Below are 23,853 nucleotides of genomic sequence, written 5' to 3' on the forward strand. Positions count from 1 at the left end.
CTCTCTCTATCTCTCTCTCTCCATTCCTCCTTTGTAAAATCAATAATTATATCCTGGGGTGAGCATTTTAAAAGTCTCTATCATGTATAAACATGTAGAATCATCCAAATAATTTTACAGCAATAGAGTGATCTGGAAATATATTTTCTTTATTTAACTTAAAGAAAAACTGAAATAACACTGGCCTAAATTTTCTATAGGAAGCTGACACTAATTTTTAGGATATATTTCAGTTGTAAGTGTCTTGTGTTTATATTAATGCTTACTATATTAATTGCACTTATTTTTTCTGAAATATGCTATATTTTAGGTTATTTACTTATGTTTTATTTAAGTATAGTTACTATGCTTATATTGATTAATCTTATATTGACTATATTAGTGTCAGGTGTACAACAGAGTAATTTCACATTTTTACATCTTACAATGTGATCACCCCACTAATTCAAGTAATCATCAAACACAGTGCAAACTTATCACAATATTATTGACTATATTTCCCTCCCCTTTTAATAGCATTTACATTTGGAGGTTATCTTTGTCTTGTGTGTTTGGTTTAGTTGTGGTCAATTCAGTATATTCAGGATGTAAAAAATATTTGTAAGACTATTAAAATTACATTTTCAAGTTTAATTTTTCACGGATTTGGAGGAGTTTTGATATACAATAAATTATATGCTATTAGTTTAGCCAAACTTGGGTACAAACAGTTCATTATCAAACTGAGTTTTGAAATCTCTATGGATATATAAGTTAGTGGATTCTTTTTTTAGAGTGTAGGAAGCAGTTTTATATTGGTTCTGATGTCCTTTGGTGACTTTAACTTTAAGTCAGATTTGCTTTATATAATGCAATAATGTTGAGAATACATTTTATCTTTTAATTCAGGCATACTAGCTCAGTATGTACTAAATAAGTAGTATTATCAATTCTGAATTTTTCATAGGAATTATAAACATACTTACAATATGAACTCAGTAGAAATGGATATTTGATGCTCATAATTCCTAGAATAACTTATATAAATGAACTTTTAACCTCAGGAAAAAATGCATAGGCTTAAATGGTTACTTTAGAAATTGGCTTATATTCATGGGCTTTAACTTTCTCTCTAAAATAAACTCAATTTTTCTTACTTAATTCATTATTCATTCTTGATTAGGTAACAAATATAATAAACAGAAAAAGGTTTGTCAAGGTTAAAATAACACTCATTGTTTTAAATAATTAGTAGTACTCTTCCTAGTACTATATAAAATGGACATAGAGGTGTTTTGAGGGATGCATTTAGAAGATTTTTATTAGGGAAAAAAAATAAACATTCTTTGACCTTATACAGATAGCATCTGAAGATCTTTGCTAGTTGCTAGATTTGCCTTTCAATGCTATGGCAACAGTGTCTCAGGAGAGTGCTGCAGGAGAAAGTCATGTGATTAATCACCATGGACTTCAGGTACTTGGGATTGCAATACCAAAATTGGATTTTTCGTATATTAAAGGATTTGAGTTCTGACAAGAATTTGTGATACTTTTCTGCTTCATCTCACTCCTGTCTATACTATTAAAGCATTGCTTTATCTAGAACAAGAAACAATGGTTGCTGCTTTAAAAGTCAGGTTTAATGATAAGGAGAATAGAAATTATCAGGTGTTTGAATATATTTATATATAGATACACACACACACACACACACACACACACACACACACACATATACACACACACATATATACATATATATGTGTATATATACTGAGTGGCCAGATTATTATGACCACTTGACATTTTAGCTATAATTTTGTGCTGAAGTTGCTAGATGGCCAGACTATTATAAACAAGGAAGCGAGTTGCTTACCATGACAGTAGAAGTGATTTTTTTCCCCCTGAAGATATGAGTAAACGTGATTTAACAGCCATTGAACATGAGATGATTGTTGGCGCTCATAGCCATGGAGCGAGTATCAGCAAAACAGCTGAATTCTTAAATGTTCAAGAGCAGCTGTTGTTAAAGTGTTTAAAGACTGGACTGTCAGCCAAAAATCTGGGTCTGAAAGTGTGAATTGTGGCCGTCAGTGACTAGTCAATGTTAGGGCAGAATAGAGAGTGGCAAGACTGGTACAAGACAACAGAAGGGCAACAGTGCATCAAATTACTTTTAAGTGCAGATCTCAATCAAGGATCCTCTCAAATGATCTCTGATTGCACTGTTTGCCATATACTGCATCGTATGGGATATGAGCTGAAGGCCTGTTTGAACACCTTTGCTGTCTGCAGTTACCAAGATAAAATGTCTCCAATTCACACAGGAACACAAGGGTTGGACAGCCGAGCATTGGAAAAAAGTCATGTGGTCTAATGAATCCCATTTCCAGTTGCATCATGCAGATGGCAGAGTGAGAATTTCACAGAAACAGCATGAAAACATGCACCTCATGTGCATGAGTACAACCCTTCAAGCTGGTGGAGGCAGTGTTATGATTTGGGCATGTTTTCCTGGCATGATTTGGACCCTTTAATTTGTGTGGAACAACATCTGAGTAGCACAACATACCTAAGTATCCTTGCGATCAAGTTCATCCTATCATGTTGATGGCGTATCCCAATGGTGATGGCTTCTTCCAACAAAACAATGTTTCATGGAATAGTGCTTGTATTGTGCAGGAGTGGTTTCAAGAACATGAGGGAGACTTTACCTTGCTTATGTGGCCCCCACAATCACCAGATCTCAATCCAATTGAGCATTTGTGGGACTAAGTTAAAAGAGCCATCAGGCAGCTGGTTCTATAACCATCAAACCTCACAGAACTGGACAGTGCTGTTCATCAGGCATGGTGTCAGGTTCCTCACATCACCTTTCAGCATCTTGTGGAGTTAATGCCAAGAAGAATCACCACAGTATTGAATGCAAAAGGTGGCCCAATGAAGTACTGATGGGGTGGTCATAATAATCTAGCCATTCAGTGTGTGTGTATGTGTGTGTGTGTGTGTATAAACATTTTAAACATTTTCATATATATATATAAAAATGTTTATAATAAAACATCTCAAATATTAAGAGAGGAAAATGTCAATAGTGTGAATAATGAAGAAAAAAAGAAATCAATTTCACTGTTTGCTTACTATGACACAATGGAAAATATTGGCATGGATAGAAATCCATTTTGGAAATATAAACACTCTAGGGAAAGGGAATTTAAATTACTTATAGGTTCTGTTTTCTTCATAATATTATTATCGCTTAAAAAGCAATAAAAGTTTACATAGGAGATGGATGGGCAGTTAAATTAAACGGTATTGGTTCAAAGCTTGAAAATGGCAGAGATGAAAGCACTAATATTTGATTAAGAACTGGCCCTTGTTACTTAAGAGTCTGCCAAAAGTTTGAATCTTATCCAAAGCAGTCTATTACGTTTTTCATTTGTTTTAAAGCCCTCAATGCAAGGAAGACATAAAATACACATGCATTGAATAAACACTGAAAAGAAGCAATTAATTTGAAACAAGTGCCCAATTCATGGAATAAAATCAAATTCCTAAAAAGAGCCTACTGACAGCTTCTAGGTGTTGTATTTCTACTTCTCCCAGGCATATAATTGCTTTTGAAGTCTTTTGTTGGATACTTAAAGTTTTTAAACTCAAAAAACTTTTGTTTTTCCAAAACCGGTTTGGTTCAGTGGATAGAGCATTGGCGCATTGGCCTGCGGACTGAAAGTTCCCAGGTCCGATTCAGGTTAAGGGCATGTACCTTGGTTGCGGCACATCCCCAGTAGGAGGTGTGCAGGAGGCAGCTGATTGATGTTTCTCTCTCATCAATGTTTCTAATTCTCTATCCCTCTTCCTTCCTCTCTATAAAAAGTCAATAAAATATATTTTTAAAAAGGAGACTTTTGTTTTCAAAGTTTGAATGTTAAATTTATCCACATTCACTTAGTATTATCAGATTGGCAGAAAGTCTGTAATACAAGCTCCAAAGCAGCAGTTTTTGCTTTTTTTTCCCTTAATCCTCACCTGCGGATAATTCCCCACTGATTTTTAGAGAGTGAAAGAGAGAGAAAAAGACAGAGAGAAGCATCAATGTGAGAGAAACTCATTGATTGGTTGCCTCCTGACCAGGCCCCAGCCAGGGAGGAGCCTGCAATCAAGATACATATCTTTGACCAGAATTGAACAAAGGGCCCTATAGTTTGCAGGCTGATGCTCTATCCATTGAGCCAAACTGGGTAGGGCCAAAACCACAATTTTGACTTTCTCAACAGAATTTCAAAAAGTATATATATCACAGTCTAAAAAGGGGAAAGAAATTACATAAATTTATGTTTAATTTAGACTTTATTTTTTTAAATATATTTTATTGATTTTGTAAAGAGAGGAAGGGAGAGAGAGAGAGAGTTAGAAACATCAATGAGAGAGAGTCATCGACCAGCTGCCTCTTGCACACCCCCTACTGGGGATATGCCCGCAACCAAGGTACATGCCCTTGACCGGAATCAAACCCAGGACCTTTCAGTCCCCAAACCGACGCTCTATCCATTGAGCCAAACCAGTTTCAGCTAATTTAGACTTTATAAAGAGAGAGACAGTGAGATTTGGGTGAGGTTAATAAATATTGAATTATATTAGCCACTGAGACAGTGCTTTCTACATTTTATAAGAAACCATAAGACTATGTTCTAGAGTAAATGTAATAACTTCATTTTTCATCAATCATATTTCACCTAGGTGTGCATACTCTCTTAGATTAATATATTTTTATTAATCTACAATTAACATTTAAATATTTTTTACGTTTCAATATTTTATGGTGTAATCACAATATAGAGCAGATTTAGGTGGTACCATAAAAATATAGAGTTGCAATATCAAGACAAAGTATGTTAGTTATTTAAAATTATTTTAATTTAAAATAATTATTTACTTTAGTATAATCAGAAAATAAATGTAAAGGAAGAAAATTTGAAATATTCATAATACTTACCAGAGGTAACCATTTTTAACACATTAATATAACATTTTTCAGAGGCACATGTGTTATTTAAATCTATATCATTTCAATATATTGCAGTAGAATTATTTTTTAGGGTTTTTGATTATTTTTATGTTATGGTAATTTGGGTAAAATAGATGCAGGGTTTCTGATGATCTTATCAAGTCTTAGTACATTGAAAGTGCTTAATAAATTGTAGTACATACTAGTATAAGGTAGACATCATACATGTATGATATTTACAGTGGACTTAATATGATGGATGACACAACTTTGGGTTGAAAAGCAACTGCACTGGAGATAGTCTTTCAATTAGGTGGTTAGGTTATTATATATAGTTCTAACCTGAATATTAAAGAAGCCCACATAAAAATATTAGTTAAATAGCAGCTAACCCATTCAGCACTCACTATGTGTCATTTGCACATGCTTTATCCTGTGCATGAGGTGATTATAATTATCCTAATTTTATAGGTGAGAAGTGAAAAGCACATAGAGAATTAAAACAACCATGCATAAAATAAAGCAAGTGACAGAGCTAGTTCTTCACATATACCCAACGTAACAGGTTATCATCTTAACCATTCTGCATTACAAACTCACAATTATAGCTGAAGATCCTTGGTGTTAATAATGGTAATGTGATTTATTCCCCATCTCCTGGTCTCTGAGATACATTTGGACAGTCTGGAGTTATCTATATTTAGTCATTAATAAGAAGTAAATCTTTTGTAACTCTAAAAGTCAAACCATGGTTCAACTTGGGTAATTAACTACTGGCACTATCACATTTATCAACAGATTTCAATTGGCAGACAAACCTTTTGGAATCTTATCTAATAAAAGAGTAATATTCAAATTGACCCACAAGACATGCCCACCAGCCATGCCCACCAGGCAATCAGAGCAAGTATTCAAATTAACCCAACCAAGATGGCTGTGGCTACAGAGAGCAGGAAGGAGGCTTGGGTTCCCCAGGCAATGAAAGAAGCCAAGCTTTCCACCTGCCCTAGCTGGCCTAAGCCTCCACTCAAGGCTACAAAGTTTCAATTATAGAAGGTAAATAAATTCCAGATACCAGGGCCTCCACTTGGGTCCCTGGGGGGGAAAAGGGGGGGCAGCCTGCAAACCACCACAGGCCCCTCGCTCAGGCCACCCTATGCCCCAAGGAAACCCCCACCCTGATCCAGGAGACTCTTCAGGGCAAACCAGCTGGCCCCTACCTGTGCACCAGGCCTCTATCCTAAATAATAAAAGAGTAATATGCAGATTGACCATCACTCCAACACACAAGTTCAAGTTAGCTGCCCCCATGTGGTCAAAGATACTGCTCCCATGTGGACACAAAATGGCCATCACAAGATGGCCAGCAGGGGAGGGCAGTTAAGAGGGGCCAGGCCTGCAAGGGAGGGAAGTTGGTAGGCACCAGGCCTACAAGGGAGGGGTGATTAACCCTGCTGGGGAGAGCAGTTAGGGACAAACAGGCTGGCAGTGGAGCAGTTAGACATCAATCAGACTGGCATGGGAGTGGTTAGGGGATGATCAGGCTGGCAGGCAGAAGTGGTTAGGGGCAATCAGAAAGGCAGGCAGACAAGCAGTTGGGAGCCAGCAGTCCAGGATTGTGAGAGGGATCCCAGATTGGAGAGTGTGTAGGATGGACTGAGGGACACTCCACACACACACCCCCACACACCCCGTGCACAAATTCCATGCACCAGGCCTCTAGTTGTAAGATATTAAGACAAAAATTTTAAATTGACAATATTTCAATTTGCTGAATTATTGTCTCTCTTTTTTAGAGGATTGGGTTTGTACAGTTGGTGGGTCCAGTTAAAAATAAAATAAAACAATTGGACTTCCTAAAATATATACTAAAATTGATTATGGTGTTTTCATTTTATTCATTATTTAATTGTACAATTTTCAAATATGCAAAACACTGAAAATACCATTTGTACAATCAGCTACAGAAATAAAATGATGAGTTCAAATCACTGTACTGGTGTTATGTTGGTACCTGGGAACTGGGATCAAATTTATTTGGCAAATGCTATAAAGAGTTTTCTAAGTTTGAAATCCAATAGTGCAATAATTGTTACCTATAGTGTATTTAAAAGTATATCAGTAACAAAATACCACCACAAACTAATGCAATTATGGATCTTTGTTAAGGCAACTCTAGCTTAACATTGGTACTCTTTACACTTTTCAGGTATAAAAGCTTGATCTACCAGGTGATTCAAGTAGGCATAAATCTGTAACAAATTCTACCCCAAAACTTTTTTGCCAAGACAAATGTTTTCTAGGAGTATTATGGCTTCAAGTCTTATGTTTAAATTTTTAATCTGCCAGAAGCCAGTTTCAGCTTGTCATAATTGTGTTTCATCGAAAGGTTGATGGAACTTGGGGACTCAACAAGAGCTGAGTCACAAATGTTAAGCCTATTAGGAATGGCTAAAGGCATTTCCCCAAACCTGTAAAGGATGATTGTTTGCTGCCAGACAAGTCAGGGCATCTTAATCTACATGCTATTGCCTCCTATTGGCCAAACGCTTGAACAGCTGAAGGCAATTCTCCATTTTGACAATGGATTCTGTACCTCACCCTACACTTTGATGTGTTTATCTCCACTTTGCCTTAGCACAAATCCTATCTAATAAGAGTGTAATATACAAATTGACCATCACTCCAAGACATAAGATGGCTGCCCCCATGTGGACACAAGATGGCCACCAAAAGATGGTTGCCAGAGAAGGGCAGTTGTGGGTAATCAGGACAGCAGGGGAGGGCAGTAAGGGTGACCAGTCCTACAAGGGAGGGCAGTTGGGGATAACAAGGCTTGTAGTGGAGGGCAGTTGGGGGAACCTAGGCCTGCAAGGGAGGCAGTGGGGGATGATTGGGCTGAGGAGAGGAGTTGGGATGGACAAGCCTGTATGAGAGGATAGTTGAGGGGGACCAGACCATCAGAGTAAGACAGTTTAGGGGACCAGGCTTGCAGGGGAGGGCAGTTGGGGACAATTAGGCCAGTAGGGGAGGGTAGTTGGGGATTTCCAGGCCTACAGGGGAGGACATTTGGGGAGGACCACGCCTACAAGAAAGGGCAGTTGGGGTGATCAGGTTTTCAGGGGAAGGTAGTTTGGGGTGACTGGGCCATCAGGAAAGGGCACTTGGGGGCAACCAGGCCTGCAGGGGAGGGCATTTAGGGGCAATCGGGCCAGCAGTGAAGCAGTTAGGCATCTATCAGGCTGGCAGAGGAGTGGTTAGGGATGATCAGGCTGGCAAACAGAAGCAGTTAGAGGCAATCAGGCAGGCAGGCAGGCAGGCAGGCAAGTGAGAGGTTGAGAACCAGTAGTCCTGGATTGTGAGAGGGATGTCCGTTTAGGATCAGGCCTAAACAGGCAGTCAGATATCCCTCAAGGGATCCTAGAGAGGGTGCAGGCTGGGCTGAGGGATACACACCACCTGTGTACAAATTTCGTGCACCAGGCCTCTAGTTGGTTAATAAAATTCAAAGGGTCCTGAGACGAGAAGAACTTGGTTTCTTTAGCCAAGCTCCTCTGCCCCACCCTGCCAATATGCCTCTCAAAATTATGTTTCATCTCTGGACTCTTATTTAATTTACATGCAGCCCCTTCTTCAGGTTTCCTGAACCCTTCTAGATGCCAGATCAAGACCACTGGCATTAAATGATGCCCAATGTCTGGTGTTACTAATCCATTTTATGATAATTTTTGTGAATGGTGTGTAATAAGGTCCAATATCATTGTTCTTCATGTGGTTATCCAGTTTTCCCAAGACTTTTTATTGAAACTATTCTTTCCTCAATGTATATTCTTGGCTCCCTTGTGATATATTGGTTGATATAATATAAAAGGGCTTATTTCTTGGCACTCAATTCTGTTCATCTATATATGTGTCTATTTCCATACAAATATTAATACAACTTTGATTTCTATAGCTTTGTAGTATAGTGTAAAATCAGAAAGTGTGAATCTTGCAGCTTTGTTCTTTTTTCTCTGGAATGCTTTGGCTGTTCAGGATTTTTTGTGATTCCATACAAATTTTATAATTATTTTCTCTATTTATTTAAAAAAGCCATTGGGCCCTAGACAGTTTGGCTCAGTGGGTAGAATGTCGGTCTGTGAACTGAAGGTTCTATTCCGTCGAGGACATATGCCAGGGTTATAGGCTCAATTCCCAGTAGGAGGCATGCAGGAAGCATCCAATCAATGATTCTCTCTCATCATTGATGCTTCTATCTCTCTCTCCCTTTCATTTTTTCTCTGAAATCATTAAAAATATATATTTTTAAAAAGTCATTGGAATTTTTATAAAGATTGCATCAAATCTATGGATGTATTATATAAGTAGTATAAACATTTTAACAATATTAATTTTTCTGCTTCATTTGTGTCTTATTCAATTTATTTCATCAATGGCATAGTTTTCAGTGTACAGATTATTAAACTCCTTGGATAAATATTATTCCTTGGTATCTTATTCTTTGTGAGATTACTGTAAATAAAGTTGTTTTCTTAATATCTCTTTCTGATAGTTCATTGTCAGTATACAGAAACATGGCTGATTTTTACATGTTGATTTTGTTCTTGTAACTTCATCAAATTCATAGACTAGTTCTAACAATTTTTGATGAAGTCTTTAGGATTTCCTAAATAAAAAATCTTGTCTGCAAAGACAACTTTTTTTATATAGATGTCTTCGTTCTTTCACTTCCTTGATTGCTCTGCCTAGAACTTCCACTCCTATGTTGAATAGGAATGATGAGAATTATCTTAGAGGAAAAATTTTCAACTTTACACATTTGAGTATAATATTACCTGTGGGCTTTTCATAGGTGGCTGGTATCATATTGAGGTATGCACTTTCTGTACACAATTTGCTGAACATTTTCATCATGAAAAGCTGTTGTATTTTGTCCATTTTTTTCTGCATCGATTAATGATTATGTGATTTTCATCTTTCATTCTTTTAATACTGTATACCACAGTTATTGATTTACATTTATTGAAACATCATTGCATCCCAGGAATAAACCCTGCTCATTTATGGAGTGTAATCCTTTTAATGTGCTGCTAAATTCAGTTTGGTAATGCTGTATTGCAAATCTTTACAACTACATTCATCAGAGATATTGGGCCATTTTCTTTTCTTACAGTGTCATTGTCTGGCTTTGATTTCAGAGTAATGGTGGCCTCATAAAATGAGTTTGGGAGTATTAACTCTACTTGAATTTTTGGGGAAAGTTTGAAAAACATTGGTATTAAATTTTTGGTAGAATTTGTGAGTGCAACCATCTGGTCCTGCTTTCTTCTGTGTTGGGAAGTTTTTGGTTACTGTTTTATTCTCCTTTGTTAGTTATGTTTAGATTTTCTATTTCTTCATGACTCAATTTTGATAGGTTGCATGCTTCTAAGAAACTCATGTGTAGCGTCAGTTAATAAATATTAGAATGGGGTGTGTAGGGTTAGAGTAGAGGAAGGAGGTAAAAGACCCAGAAACATTTTTATCCTCCCATATGCAAAAAGATACACAGAGAAGTATCACATACTAGTAGTCCTTGAAGAATGAAAAGGTAGCTCAGCTTTGTGGTTCCCAAATTTACATTTGAAGAAATCCAGCTGTACTTTCCTTCAAGTCCTTGTAATCTATGAGTGTTGGTTATTTCTTTGTAGATTCCAGCTTTTTATTTTATTTCTGGAGTATGTTTTCTGATCTCACAATTAGAAGTGTCTCCTACTAAGTAATCTTCATAAGATTATTTACATTGAAAAACGTTTCAGATTATTCTGTCAACATGCCTTGGTTTTGCTAGTTTCTGTTTGACCCAGTTCCTTAGATTCTATTTCTTTGATGCCCACAAGTTCCTTCCCAAGCTCATCCCAATGTTCTAGTAAGTGCTTAAAAAATAGGACAAACAAGATTGGCATTCTCGCCGGGACTGGTTTGGCTCAATAGATATAGCGTCGGCTTGGGGACTGAAGGGTCCCAGGTTCGATTCTGGTCAAGGGCATGTACCTTGGTTGCGGGCATATCCTCAGTAGGGGGTGTATAAGAGGCAGCTGATCGATGACTCTCTCTCATCGATGTTTCTAACTCTCTATCTCTCTCCCTTCCTCTCTGTACAAAAGTCAATAAAATATATTTTTTAAAAAGAAAATACATGATTAAAAAAAAAAGGATTGGCATTCTCTTTCCCTCCCCTTCCTTGCATTGTATTCATTCTCTCATGTACCTATAACCATAGCCATTTAGAACACGCTAGTTCATAACTAAAATTCTAGATGTAATTGGACACTTGCTATCCAAGAAATGCCTGTTGGCTCACTCACATCTTGATTTCATCTGAGGTAAGGCTTCTCAGAGTTAGATGGTGCTTTGGTGTTTATTCATCAGAAGTTGGCCATGTCATTTGTTTCTTCATCATGTTTTTGGTCACCAGCCCCACACTTCAGCAAAAACAAACAAAACAAAACAAAAACAGAGGCTGGGGACTCACAAATCCACAAATGTAAAATGACCATGAGCTGCTGCCACCAGGGATGCTATTTTAAATCAGAGAGTCAGAAAAAAATTAATAAAAATTAATCAATCAATCAATGAGGGAAAAGACTTTCAGTTAGGATTCTAAGTAAAAATATTTGCCCCTGTGATATGGACTTAAAATAACTTTCCAAACACCACAATAATGACCAAAACAAAAGGAAAACATCATAGCAGTTAGTACTCAGGTAGAATACAGAGACCTAGAACTGCAGCAAAATACAACCATTCCAATCATTGATAAGGCCACCCATGTCCAGAGCTGATAAGGTGAGATTGAAACTTCCATAAAAATTAAATGGTGAAGACTTAGAACTGAAAGACTATCCTTCAAACAAGTGCACAAATAAATGTAAAAATGCAGTCTAGAAATATGGCTTTCAGGCTAGAATCTAGTATCCCTGGAATATATAAGAAGTTTTCTTAAAAGTCTAAATAAGAAATCCAGAATAGAAACCGTTCTCTGATCTCAAGATAAAATAGAAAGTGCCAGCCCACTGTTTACTCTTTGTAGTTCAAAAGTATAATTATTTAAAAAATAATTGTATAGTATAGGTTTCATTTATTCCCAACAAAAGCCTTTGCTCTTTTCAGTTAATCCTGGAGGGAAAACACACACACACACACACACACACACACACACACATGAAATAACATGGCTGAGCTTGCTATGACCAGCAACCTGGAATAGCTGTCTTACCTCCGTGTCTTACATTCATGATTGTAACAGTCAGAATAGAAAAAAATAAATCTGGAAGCAGCTCCATTTAATAAAAGTGTTTGTTTCTATCTGGCATCCTCATTTGACCTACAAATTACACACACACACACACACACACACACACACACACACACACACACACACAATCTGGTTATACATAAAAATAACTTGCATAAATATAGAAATAGGGTGTGTGGAGTTAGAGTAATGAGGGAATAAGTAGAGGCTCAATAACACAATTGTAGAAATACATGAGCATTCATCTTTGATTTTTGAAAAGTTCCTGAGTGGAATCAATTTTACTGCTGCAAAAAGGACATTGTAAGAATCCAGAGAATGGCTGTTGCACAAGAAACCCTAGAGATTGGTTGCTCTGGTGTTGGACATGGTTATAATTTGATTTCCTTTCAAAAGAAACATTCCAATCTTTTCTTCAAATAAATGAGCAAAGCAATTATGCTGCCTCTAGAATATCATTAATGTATCCACAGAGGACACTATAAAATGTTTTCTTATCATTCCATAACTTATTGATTTTAGAAAATAGTTATGCCTCTTTAAATAACTCTCATTCCTCAATAAATGAAAAGAGCCTGCTTAACCACTCCTTAAGTACAAATGTAAAGAAGTTTGCCCTGCCTCGTCATTTACCAGAGATTTGACCACTTATTTACTCTGAGGCATTATTATAAATAGTGGCTTAAATTCTATTAATTCTATTATTAAATACTGGCTTAATTTCTATTCTATTTATTGCAATCAGCTAATACTTTATAATGCAGTTGAGATTACTAAATTGCTAATTGATTAGTTACAGTAATCCTCAGAGATCCTCACCTTTGAGAGTGTGAAAGGCTCATCCTTATCTTGCATGACTGTAAAGTGACAGTGATGAATAAGTTGGAAAAGGGGACCATCCATCAAGTGAGCAGTATTATAGACTTAGAAACTGGATATCCTGGAAATTAAATTCAAATAAAAAGTGATATGGGCTTAGGAAAAACAACAACATTTAAAGCCAAAATAAAACAGGGCATTAACACTTGAAATCATGAAACTCAGAATGAAGTTTAAAGTTCTTTAATGAAGAAAAATCAGTTTCAAGAGTAGAGTGAAATTATTTTATTTTTCTATTCACCATAATAACTTTATCACCCCATTCCACCTTTGTAGCTTTTTATTTAGTCCTTTTAATAAAAACTGACATTTTTCTAACTGCTATTTTTATAAGCATGTAAACATTATGCAAAGAAAAGAGGAAAAATTACCAATAATTCAGTTTTTCAGTAGTCTCTATAACTATTTTAGCAGATATACTACCAGAGGTGTTTTGCTCATTTTATATCTCACTCTTTGCTGCTTTAATACACTAATAAGAGAAAGATGCAAATTGACCATACTTTCGCTATGCCCACCAGCCAATCAGGAGCAAGTATGCAAATTAAGCAAACATAGATGGCAGTGGCCACAGAGATGGAGCCAGCAGCAGGCTTGGGTTACTCCAGGTAATAGAGGAAGCCAAGCTTCCCGCCCACCTTGGCCTGCCCTGGCCTCCACTCAAGCTATAAAGTTTCAATTATAGAAGATAAATAAATCCCAGATACCTGCTTCCAGCTGGCTCTGATCTCTGCTCAAGGAGGTGCTGAAAAAAAGTAGAAGCTCAGTGCTTCAGTTACTGGGAGGCGTGGCCAGCCTGAAAATGGAACTCAGCCCCTTACCCAGGCTGGTCACACCCCCATGGGTTGAGGGTCTCCACTGCGGGTTTTGGCCAGCCTGAAAACAGCCATCAGCCCCTCACCAAGGCTGGCCAGGCACCCCAGAGGTGACCCCCACACTGAAGGGGGTTTGACCAGTTTGAAAACAGTCCTCAGCCCCTGACGCAGACTGGCCATACCCCCCAGCGGGGTCCCTCACCCCATGGAGGCATGACAAGCCTGAAACTAACCACAGGCCCCTTGCCCAGGCTGCCCCATGCCCCAAGGGAACCCTCACTCTCATCTGAGACACCCTTCAAGTCAAACCAGCCAAACCCCACCCATGCACCAGGCCTCTATTTATACTAATAAAATGGTAATATACTAATTAGACTAGGAGGCCTTCCAGGAGACCTTCTGAATGTTCTTCTGGACAAAGCCATGGTGGTGGGGCCAAGGTAGAGGCAGTTAGAGGCCAAGAGGGGAGGGCAGTTGTGGGTAATCAGGCCAGGATGGGACAGCAGTTGTGGGTGATCAGGCTGGCTAGGTTTGGGGTCGTTGGGAGTAAGCAGGCCAGCAGGGGGGCAGTTGGGAGCAAGCACACTGGCACAGGGAGCAGTTGGAAATGATCAGGCTGGTGGAGGAGCATTTGGGGAACAGTAGGCCAGCGGCGGGGGTAGTGGGAATGGCAGGTAGAGTGGTTAGGGGCAATCACGCAAACAAGCAAGCAGGTGAGTGGTTAGGAGCCAGTAGTCCTGGATTATGAAATCCCTGTAAACATGCGCAGTAGGATATCCTTTGAGGGGTCCCAGATTGGAGAGGGTGCAGGCCAGGCTAAGGGATATTCCCCACTTGTGCAAGAATTTCATGTACCGGGCTACTATATATAATATATATATTTTATATATATAAGCCCAGTGACTAGAACAGCAGAAATATCAGAGTGACCAGTGGCTATGATGCGCACTGCAACAGCCAACCATCCTGAACCAGGCCCAAACAATCCCCCCACCACCAGCAGGCCCCACCCCTAATTAGTCCCCAATACCACAATATGGGGCAGAGCTGGCCAGCCAACAGCCCATAGTCCTTCCCCTCCTCCAGCCCCGCCTGATGGGCCCCCATTGGGGCAGGCCTGCTGGATACACCCATGCACAATTTTGTTCACTGGGACTCTAGTAATACAATAATAGAAAAATACAAGTTATAAATGATAAAAACAAAAGTTAATAAAATAATCTGTAAACCTTAAATCAAGATATAAGCACTGTTAAAAATACTGATGCATGTTTTTCTATAAAAAAAAAATAACTTCAAAATGAGATTGAACACCCATGTTATTTGAATCTTGGCTGACAGCATGAAAAAGATGAACCAAGTGTTGCATTGGCCCAGAGACTGCACTTTTGTTGCCCCACTTATGAAAAGTAGATTGTTTCCACACTCCTGTATAACTGAGGTTGAGGCCAAAAGATCAGGCTGCAGCCCTGTACAAGAGCAGGCTTTACATTTAGTGACAATTCCATTGTCAATCATTCTGGGATAACTGTAGTAATGTTCTCCCTCTCCCACAGGCAGAGTCGGGGTGGGATGCTGACTCAGGAGACAGGATTTAGATTAAGGTAACTAGAATTTTCTTTTCTCTTTGAAAGAATTGGTAAATATATTAAACACCTTGCTTTAAAACTCTCTAACATATGAATGATGTAAAACATTAAGCATTTGAAGTAGCATTTTTAAATTTCTTAAAATATCTTATGCAATATCTATACATACAAAATATTTCTTAAACATAGCCTAACAATTTCTCCTTTTCTCTCTTCACTGCCCAAAATGTTAATTATATTATGAGCATTAGTTTGTAAGACACATAATATTTGCACTATTTTGTAATCATAATCTCTGAAGATGGAGGAAAAAGTACATATATATTAGTTATAATAAAATAGTATGCAAATGTGCACTAAAAATTAAATATTTAAAATGTTACTAAATTATCTTATTTCTTATAAAATAAATGTTCAAAATGTATTCACTAAAAATAGTATAATTAAAATGTATTAATTTAATATTAAATTAATGTTAAATGTTTTAATTTAATATCCACCAATACAAAAGACCAGTAACTGCTTATTATTAATTCTTTTAACATCTCAGGAAATTAATAATCTCCATATTATAAAAATATTCCTGAGCATTAAGAATATGATATACATCACAATTGATTTTATGAATCTCATTAAATGAATCTAGTGTATTTATCTGATTAAAAATTCTAAGTTTACTAGAAGAAAAATCACAAACACTGAAAGATACAGGAATGCATACACATAAAAATACTGGGCATTCAAATAAAAAACATAATGAACCATTAATCTACATAATCAAGTAAAATATATCAATACTAGAGGCCCGGTAAATGAAATTTGTGCATGGTGGAGCGGTGTTCTTCAGCCCAGCCTGCACCTTTTCCAATCTGGGACCCCTTGAAGGATGGCCGACTGCCGGTTTACAGGGATTGGGTCTAAACCAGCAGTCATACATCCCTCTCACAATCTGGAACTGCTGTCTCCTAACCGCTCACCTGCCTGCCTGCCTGCCTGATTGCCTCTAACCACTCTGCCTGTTGGCCTGCTCACCCCCAACTGCCCCCTGCCACTGGCCTGTTTGCCCCCAAGAGGCTCCCCTGCTGGTCTTCTTACCCCCAACAGCCCCATACCCCCATCAGCCTGATGACCCACAACTGCCTGTCCTCTTGGCCTCTAACCCCCTTTGTGTTGGCCCCACCACCATGGCTTTGTCCAGAAGAATGTCCAAAAGGTCTCCTTGAAGGTCTCCCAGTCTAATTAGCATATTACCCTTTTATTAGTATAGATAGAGGCCTGGTGCATGGATGGGGTCAGCTGGATTTCCCTGAAGGGTGTCCTGGATGAGGGTGGGGGTTCCCTTGGGGTATTGGGTGGCCTGGGTGAGGGGCCTGTGGTTATTTGCAGGCCAGTCACACCCCCATCGGGTGAGGGTCTCTCCTGGGGAGTGTGGCCAGCCTGGGTGAGGGGTGGCCACAAACCCTTCAGGGTGGGGGTCCCACTGGGGTACCTTGCCAGCCTGGGTGAGGGGCTGATAGCTGTTTACAGACTGGTCAAGTTCCCTAGTGGGGAGCCTCACCCCTTGGGGGTGTGGCCAGCCTGTGTGAGGGACTGAGGAATGTTTTCAGACTGGTCACAGCCCCGTTAGGGTATAGGTCCCCACACGGGTGCCTGGCCAGCCTGGGTGAGGGGCTGATGGCTCTAGCCCCTACTTTTTTTTTTTCAGTGCCTCCTTGAGCAGAGGCCAGGGCTGGCTAGAAGCAGGCATTGTATATGGGATTTATTTATCTTCTATAATTGAAACTTTGTAGCCTTAAGCAGAGGCCAGGGATGGCCAGGGTGAGCAAGTAGCTTGGCTTCCTTCATTTCTGAGGGCAACCCAAGCTTCCTGCCCACTCCAGCTCCTTGGCCACCACCATCTTAGTTGGTTAAATTTGCATACTCACTCCTGATTGGCTGGTGGCTGTAGAAGAGTGATGGCTAATTTGCATTTTCTCTTTTATTCCTGTAGATACTTTGTTGGTTTAATATTAAAAATTGTTTTCGGCTGGGACCGGTTTGGCTCAATGGATAGAGCGTCGGCTTGGGGACTGAGGGGTTCCGGGTTCGATTCCAGTCAAGGGCATGTACCTTGGTTGTGGGCATATCCCCAGTAGGGGGTGTGCAGGAGGCAGCTGATTGATGACTCTCTCTCATCGATGTTTCTAACTCTCTATCTCTCTCCCTTCCTCTCTGTACAAAATCAATAAAATATATTTAAATAAATAAATAAATAAATAAATAAATAAAAATTGTTTTCGTATTCTATATCTCACATTAGTAGAAAACCACCACCTCAATAGATGCAGAAAATGTCTTTAAAATGTAATTTGACATCATTCTTAATATTAAAAAAACTAATAATCTAAAAACAAAGTAATAATTTTAAATACTAGTAATAATACATTTTAAGAATGTAACAGAGAACTACTTGCCATTATAAAATAGTTCCTGGTGTATTATAGGGTCCAAAGAAGACAAAATGTCATAAAAGCAAAATGTAACAGATTCAGGGGATTGCAATGGGGAAATTTTCATTAGTCAGAAATACCTCAAAGAAAAGTGACCTGGGATTAGATACAAGTAAACAAATGAGTTATGTGTAAGTCTTATGAAAGTGAAAACAACTGTTAGAGATGAGATTTATCAGACATTCAAGAGAGTTGGAAATGGGTTTTATCTTAGACTATGCAAGATCTGCATTATCCTTGGTCAATTGATGCTTCCTGTAACACAACAGAGTGGGAAGATGTCTTAACCACTGAAGTTTTCTTGAAGCAAAGGGCTTAGATAAAGTTCAGCATTACCAATGTCTTAATAGAAGCATCAAAGGACTATGCAACTGAAGTTATTTACCATAAGTTTGGCATTAGCATATCCACTGAATCATGTAATCAGATATGTACAGTAGCCATTGTATGATACAAGTGGTATAGTTTGGATTGGGCCCAAGAATATCCAAAAAGCATCAATAAATTTACACACAAGTGGCTCAAACTCTCACATTGTACCTATAGAGAAACTATAACATAACTTTATGGAAAAATTCATATTATCAACTGACAAATAAGGAAAATAACAACAAAAATAGTTATTATATAAATACATTATATTGTTCTAGCTGTTGAAACTGTCATTAAGACCTACTCAGGGCTTGGTTACTTTAATGAGTCATGAGAGAACAATCTCCTTCCTGGTGGGCAGACTTGATTATTACAAGGAGAAAGTTTGCTTGACATGAGAATACATGCTCTTCAGTTGTGAGAAAATAACTTTTGCTGATTGATCAAGGTCCTGGAGGAAACAAAATTTAAATAGTATAGATAAGAAGCTCTGGAGTAATATATAAATACATTCTATGTATATATTCTAGTGTGGCTACTAGAGTATATACCACAGAATAATTATTTTTTTAAAAAATTCCAGATGAATAGGATGACCCATCCAATAGATGTTAGCCTATTTCTCTTCAGTCTTCTAGTATTGGGCAAAGGAGAAAGTAACCATGGAGCTAGCAAGCGACCATTGACCCAATACCATTAGCTCCCTCTTACTTCAAATTCATGATTAGTTAATGACAGTGTAGAATACCCCACTTGCCACCCAAAACTGATGCTGAGTAATTAATACAGTGTTATTTCTTAAAGACATAACACTTTTTTTGGTGGAAGGTGAATATATTGGACCATTTGCTAGAAGGAACAGTGACTTGTTCCTATTTGAATTGAATGCTATAGTGGATATGGGTTTGTCTTTCTTGTTCACAATGCCACTGACAGCACCAAGTGAGGGCTTATTGAATAGCTGATCTATTCAAATAGTATTCTACTCAATATTGCTGCAGAACATTGCATACATTTTAAATCATATTAGGGGAAATAATATGTGTACATGAAATACACCAGTCTTATAACCCATTTCTTAGAAACAGTTGACTAAATTACACAGAATGGTCTAATAAAGTCTCAAGTAATCCATAAGATTATTTACATTATTCAGATTAGCATACTGACTTCCAGTATAAAGTATATGCATTGAACTACCAGTTAATACATGGTAGTTTGTCCTTTATAGATTGAATACTTGAATCTAAAGACCAAGAGCTGAAAGTAGAATTGGCTTTTTTGCTTTCATTTTGTGTGAACCAATTACAGAATTTGCCTTTCCATCCTATTATCTTAATCTCTGGTTGATTAGAAGTGCTGGTTTTCAACAGAAACAATTCAGCTAGAAGACATAGCAAAGATCCACTGAATTTAAAGTTGCAATTACTCCTTAGTCTTAGTGTTTCTGTGTCCAGTGATAACAGTAAATGAGCAGTTGCAACAATCATGGTTCAGGAAGGTAAGAAAATTAAGAATTCAAATTCTTGGAGATCATCAAGGTTATACTAGTAAGCAAACAGCAACCCACACCAGTGGTAGTGCTAGTCTAAGGTGAGGAAAATATGGTCTATAGTGAGGAAAGAAAATGATGAATATCAATTATAATAATGGGACCATCTGCATCAACAGAGTTTATTGTATTTCACTTCACTTATTTTTTTTTCAGCTATTACTAAGATTCTTGATTTCTTTCTAGATTTTCACATGATTAATTTCTACATTCCATTCAAATATGCTCAATTTCTTAGTGGTGTCTTTCTTATTATATTAAATTATATTTTTTCCAGTCATTCTGTCTCCTCTCCCTATTGCATTTATCAATTTTGAATAAAGCTATTTGCATTTTTGTGAATATATGCATTATTTACTGATTAAAGTGTATATTTTTTTGTTTTTGTTATCTTTCTTAAATGTGAAATCCAAAGGGGCAGGCATTTCTGTGTTTTTGCTGTTTTTCACTATTGCATTTTTTTCACCTTGAAGAGTGTGTGGCTCATAGCAAATATATATTTAATAAATATTTTTAGAAATAAATAAGTTTCCTTTTTTGTTTTATGACTCTTGAATCTACATCTTCAATCTACACATCCAAATGTATATTCTGCTCCATATTTTTAGGTTACATATAGGCCCTGGGCAAACTTGTGTCTAGCAGAGTTGGCAAGGTATCTTACACTTTCCTTTTAGTGGAAATGGAAAGGCTCTTTCCAAAGCATACATCTCTGAGCTTGATCACTGATGTTTCATATTCCTTACAGGGAATAATGGTAAGGTTAATATATAAATAACTTGGAAAGAATTAGATATTTATACAAATATATTCAAATTGTAATGAAAGGGCTTATACAGATAAAATAAGAGGAGGGAAGCATAGGGCCTCTTGAGTGACAGAGGCTGCAATAAAGGGCTAGAAAGAATGTTTAGAAGTGAGGACTGGATATTGAAAAGTAAACCTAACTCTAGATTTTCTAGGAAGTCTATGTAGTTTCTTAATGCTTACCACTCTTGCACTCAGGTTTCATTATGTCACATCTCTACTATTGAATTATAGGACTCTCTTTCACACTATTGAATCTTCCTCTAAAGTTATTCTTTCATCTGATTTCCTAATTTCAGTCAACTGGACTATTATGTTTGTATCCATCCTAATTTGAAACTTTTTGAATTCTCTCTTTTCTGGCTATCATTTATAATTAGTCATCCAATTTTGTCAATTGTTACTTTAGGAAGTCCTAAACAAGTGACCTAAAGACTCTATAATAGCTTAAATCTGCCTTGTCATTCACCATCTAGAACCTATTTTTTAAACAAAATTAATTACTCTTTGATTGACTATAATCATTCATTTCTTTCTGCTTTTCTCATGAAGCCTCCTCCACCAATATGTCTATGAGTTAATATTTATCACTATCTCAAATGTCAGCATCTTCCACCATGATAAACATCAAAGTGATAATGTTTTTTCTTTTCTTAAATTTCCTTCCTAAAATTTCCTACTTGTATAATATCTCTTGATTCAGTGAATTTACCCTGTTTTCTTTTAATATTATTTGTGTACTTGAATTCCTCCTATCCTAATATATAAAAATCCAGGGACCATCACCACCAAAACAACTGGACAGACAACTGAAGACAGGCTGTGTGCAGCGACAATCCTGGCAGGGGAGTTAGTGAGGGAAGACCAAAAGACTGAACAGCAGATTGTGTGGGGTGACCAGGCCGGCAGGGGGGATAATTGGGGGTAACCAGGCCGGAAGAAGGGGTAGTTAGGGGCTATCAGGTCAACAGGCAATGGTGGTTAGGGGTGATCAGGATGGGAGAGGGAGAAGTTAGGGGTGATCATACAGGCAGGCGGGTGAGCAGTTAGGGTCCCGCGGTCCCAGATTGTGACAGGGATGTCTGACTGCCTGATGTCTGACAGTTGGATATCCTATGACAGGTCCTGGATTAGAGAGGTTGCAGGTTGGGCTGAGGGGATCCCCCCTCCAGTGCACAAAGTTTGCACTGGGCCTCTAGTTATATAACAAGCTTCTAAATGGCTAGGATATTAGACCCTCAAGCTATTCTTACAGCATCTAATGAACAGGAATAAATAATTGCATTTCTTGACGTATGGGGCATAATTTAACTTTCACCTACTTTCTGAAAGGATCTCTGGATCTCACTGGCTCCTTGTTTTCTGTCATAAATTTCAGATTTCTGATTTTATCTTCAGGTTCTCTGACTCCCAGTAACTTGATCCACTTAGTCAGTTCAAGCTTTCCTTTTATTACCACTAAATTATGGGCCTTAATTACTAGAAAATTTAAATTCTTTAAAGACAGACAGTGATATACAGATAGAACTTAGTAACCTGAGGCCAAAAAGAAAACACTCACAAAAAACACCAAGGTTTTTCTCTCAACCTTTCAGTGTCTTTATGATCTCTCCTCTATTTTTATCTTTTCTTTTCATGATTATCTTCATGCATACACTATAATCTTTATGTTTACTGCACATATTCTTGTTTAGAAGTTGTATTACCTCAGCCTAAGACAATGACCATCTTTCCAGGGACATAGGGCCCTTGGTACAATCACCTGTTTCTGAGGTGAGAGGTTGTGGAGCTGAGGGTGAAAATCCATTCCAGAAAGCAAGATTGTGACCTCAAAGGCAATACAGAACACTACTTTTTTTCCCCCCTAGCAAACAAATTGCAACTAGTAATTAATAATTTATTCAGTTAGGAGGTGATCAGGCTGGCAGGCAGAAATGCTTAGGGTCATTTAGGAAGGCAGGCAGGTGAGCCCGGTGCATGAAATTTGTGCATTCAGCCCAGCCTATACCCTCTCCAATATGGGACCCCTTGAGGGATGTCTGACTGCCTATTTAGGCCCGATTTTATAAGGATTGAGCCTAAACAGGCAGTCGGACATCCCTCTCACAATCCAGGACTGCTGGCTCCCAACTGCTCACCTGCCTGCCTTCCTAATTGACCCTAAGCATTTCTGCCGGCCAGCCTGATCACCACCTAACCACTCCACTGCCAGCTTGATTGATGCCTAACTGCTTCTCTGACAGTCTGTATGCCCCTAACTGCCCTTTGCTTCAGGCCTGGTCACCCCTAACTGCCCTCCCCTGCAGGCCTGCCTTCCCCTCCCCCCCAGCTGTTCTCACCTGCAGGCCTGGGTCCTGCCCAACTGCCCTTCTCTGAAGGCCTGGTCACCCCCAACCTCAGTCCTCTGCCAACCTGGTCACCCCTAACTGCCCTCCCCTGCAGGCTTGATTGCCCTCAATTGCCCTCCCTTATAGGCCTGGTCCCTAACTGCCCTCCCCTGCAGGCTTGATTGCCCTCAATTGCCCTCCCTTACAGGCCTGGTCCCTCCAAACTGCCCTCCCCTACTGGCCATCTTATGGTGGCCATCTTGTGTCCACTTGACGGCAGGATCTTTGACCACATGGGGGCAGCCATCTTGTGTGTTGGAGTGATGGTCAATATTACTCTTTTATTAGATAGGATAGAGACCTGGTGTACTCCCATGACTGCCTCAGCCACTGACTCTTTCTGTTCTCTCTAATACCTTCATCCCAACAGAATATAAACACCTCAAATTAAGTTACATATATCTTTGTTATTTCTTGCATATACCTGACCCATTGTAGGGAACAAAGTATTGTTAACAGGTTAAAGTACTTATTAAAAGTTTATAGATGAATTGGTGTATCAGTGGGTGTTTTCCTCACTATTAAATTAATTTGTTATTATTTTTTTTATTTTTTATTTTTTAAATAGCGGTTACTTTTTTAAATATATTTTTTATTGATTTTTCACAGAGAGGAAGAGAGAGGGATAGAGAGTTAGAAACATCAATGAGAGAGAATCATCGATCAGCTGCCTCTTGCA

This window comes from Pipistrellus kuhlii, unplaced genomic scaffold (assembly GCF_014108245.1).
Source record: "Pipistrellus kuhlii isolate mPipKuh1 unplaced genomic scaffold, mPipKuh1.p scaffold_m20_p_2, whole genome shotgun sequence".
Lineage (NCBI taxonomy): Eukaryota > Metazoa > Chordata > Mammalia > Chiroptera > Vespertilionidae > Pipistrellus > Pipistrellus kuhlii.